This window comes from Theobroma cacao, unplaced genomic scaffold (assembly GCF_000208745.1).
Source record: "Theobroma cacao cultivar B97-61/B2 unplaced genomic scaffold, Criollo_cocoa_genome_V2, whole genome shotgun sequence".
NCBI lineage: Eukaryota > Viridiplantae > Streptophyta > Magnoliopsida > Malvales > Malvaceae > Theobroma > Theobroma cacao.
The window spans coordinates 1-3,213 of NW_017234995.1; the positions used below are offsets into that span (position 1 = coordinate 1).

General features: G+C 36.1%; 1 long non-coding RNA gene across 1 annotated transcript; it reads left to right on the forward strand.

The window, feature by feature from the left end:
• The first annotated feature begins 1,710 nt into the window (after window positions 1-1,710).
• LOC108663977 lies at window positions 1,711-2,556 on the forward strand. The gene is made up of 2 exons (XR_001930050.1): window positions 1,711-1,901; window positions 2,239-2,556. It is a non-coding gene; the product is annotated as an uncharacterized LOC108663977 (long non-coding RNA).
• Window positions 2,557-3,213: the final 657 nt, after the last annotated feature.

Here is a 3,213-nt window from a genome sequence, read left to right on the forward strand (position 1 = left end):
TTGTTGCTCACCGGGGATATGCGAAAGTTGATGCTAAGCCTTACGGGGTTTCGATAGGCATTCGGGGTGAAGAATGTTTGTCGAGGCCTCGTGGCGGTTGTCACGGGCTCGATGGGGAGTTTCGGGTCGTGACAATTAGTAAGAGTTTATCCTTTGCACAAGTTAGGTTGTAGCAAATCGTAAACTGTCCAAATGTGTAACCTCCACACTAATGGCAATTGCGAATAACTCTTATTGTGATTGAGGTTGCTTATGCTTGAAAAACCTAGAGCTAGCTAGAAGAAAGACAATTTTATCTTTCTTTCCACCAAAAGAGATCAAAACTTAACCAAGAACATCAAATTACATTAATCAGCAACAAGGGCACCAAATCTTCGAGTAAGGTACGATCTACAGGGCTTTCTTCTTTATTAGCTTTAAACCATCAAAAAAATTGCTACATTACGCATAAGGTTGTGGCAAATTCCAGAAAACAAATCATTGCTCAGACTACTGGATTCTCTCACAAATATCTCCTAGATTTGGAGGCGCCTCTATACAAAGGGTCGAAAAAGGTAATTCTTTTTGATGATCTTGTGACAAAGATACAATAGCATATAACAGGATGGGAAAATAAAATGCTTTCCCCAGGTGGTAGAATTACTTTGTTAAGAAGTGTATTATCTTCTCTATGCATTTATTTGCTTCAGGTCCTAAAGCCCCCTATTTGTGTTATTAAAAAAATTGAAAGATTATTTAATAATTTCTTATGGGGAGGTTCAGCAAGCACCAAGAAAATTCACTCGGTGGCTTGGCATAAGATTACTCTACCATCTTCTGAAGGTGGGTTAGATATTCAAGGCTTGGGAGATGTTTTTGATACCTTTAGTATGAAACTGTGGTGGAGATTTCAGACTTGTAACAGCATTTGGTCAAAATTCATGAGGGCTAAATACTGTAGTGGTAGAATACCAAGGTATACTTAGCCGAAACGCCATGATTCGCAGACGTGGAAATGAATGTTAGCTTGTGTTCGATTACGGAGCAACATATACGGTGGAAGATTGGGAAAGGTAAGTTATTCTTTTGGCATGATTGTTGGATAGGTGATGAACCATTGATTAACCGTTTCCTTGCATTTTCATCATTTATGACACAAGTTTGTTATTTCTTTAACAATGATGAATGGGATGTGGATAAGTTGAATAATGTGCTCTTAAAGGAGATGGTTGCTGAAATTCTAAAAATTCCACTTAATACATCTAGCATAGATATGGCATATTGGGCCCCCACTTCGAATGATGATTTCACTACTAAGTCAGCATGGGAGATAATCTGGCAAAGAGATTTGGTAAACTCTGTGTTTAACTTAATTTGGCATAGAAGCATTCCTCTCACTATTTCTTTTTTCCTTTGGAGATTATTACAGAATTGGATTCCAGTTGATTTGAGGTTGAAAATTAAAGGATTCCAACTCGCTTCCAAATGTCAATATTGCAACTCCGAGGAGTCTCTTGTTCATGTCATGTGGGAATGTCCTATAGTTGCACAAGTTTGGAATTGTTTTGCAAACTTCTTCCAAATCTACATTACTCACCCTCAAAATGTATATCAAATTATATGGGTATGGTTGCACTCTGGTGATTATACGAAAAAAGGGCACATTCGCACATTAATGCCCCTATTCATTTTTTGGTTTCTATGGGTTGAACGTAATGATGCGAAGCATAAGAACCTAGGCATGTATTCTAGCAAAGTGATGTGGAGAGTTCTGAAACTTATTAATCAATTATTCCATGGAAGGCAGTTCAAACGATGGCAATGGAAGGGAGATTTACAGATTGCTCAAGCGTGGGGCCTAATATTTCAGAAGGCATCCCCACCTCCGCCAAAAATATTCTTTTGGCACAAACCATTAACAGGTGAGTTCAAGTTAAACGTTAATGATAGTTCCAAACATAATTGTCAAAATGCTGCTAGTGGTGAACGTTTTTGAGATCATACAGGTACCATGACTTTTAGGTTTTCTGAAAATTTTAGACCTTATAATTCATTACAGGCATAGTTAATGGCATTACATAAAGGCTTACTTTTATGTATTAAGTATAATGTGTCTAGAATTTGGATAGAAATGGATGCAAAAGTAGTGGTACAAATGATACATGAGGGACATAAAGGCTCTTCCCAAACTAGATACTTGTTGGCCTCCATTCACAAATGCTTGAATGTTATTTCTTATCGAATTTCGCACATTCATAGAGAAGGAAACCAGGTTGTAGATCATCTCTCCAATTAGGGGCATTTGCACCAAAACCTACATGTAGTATCACAAGCCAAAGGTTAGCTCAAAGGTATTATTAGATTAGATAAAACAAATTTACCTTATGTTCGTTTCAAATAATTGTAAAGGAGTAGTACTCCTAATTTATTTTTGCTATTTTTACTTTGATGATTATTTAGACTCTTGTAATATGGAAGTGTCTCAATATTATGATTGTGCTCATATATATGCATGTAAAATGAGACACTCCTTTTAGGTATTTCTCTTAATTCTTTTTAGACTCATTTAATTCTAAAGGCTCGGTTTATGTCCACCTCCCCTTTGTACTTAATTTTTCCCATTATTAATAAAACCATCATAGGGTAGCTTGGTTTTGCGGGAATTTCCAGCATAAAAAAAAACTTTGCTACTTTAGTGTGCAGGATGAAAAATGTATGCTAATAATAAATCAATCATTCAAAGGGGAATATCAATTCCCTAAAAATGAGGAGCTACATTTGAGCCACAAAACAGAAGCCATTTTGTTGGATAATCAAGGGAGTAAGTCAACTAAACTCAAAAGTGAAGATAGCCAGTTCAGAAACAGAACCAACTTAATCTATTAAGAGATATTGTTAGTCGACTAAGTGTTTACTGCTTGAAATTGGGTTCAGAAGACAGAACCAACTTAATCAACTAAGAAGTATGTTAGTCGACTATGAGCTCTCTGTCTGAAAATTTGAATTTAAAGCTAGAAGATAGATTAACGACTAGAACCAACTTTAAATTGTTTCCAACAATTAGAATATGTCAAACATCCATCAGAGTTGATTTTTCAAGTATAAAAGACACCCCCAATGACTAAGAAACACATCCAAGGCTTCCAAGATAAAAAAGAGCTCAAAAATTGCAAATATCTTCAGCATACTTTTTGCACTTCGCTCCTATCCTTGTAAAAGATTTAAGTACTTCAC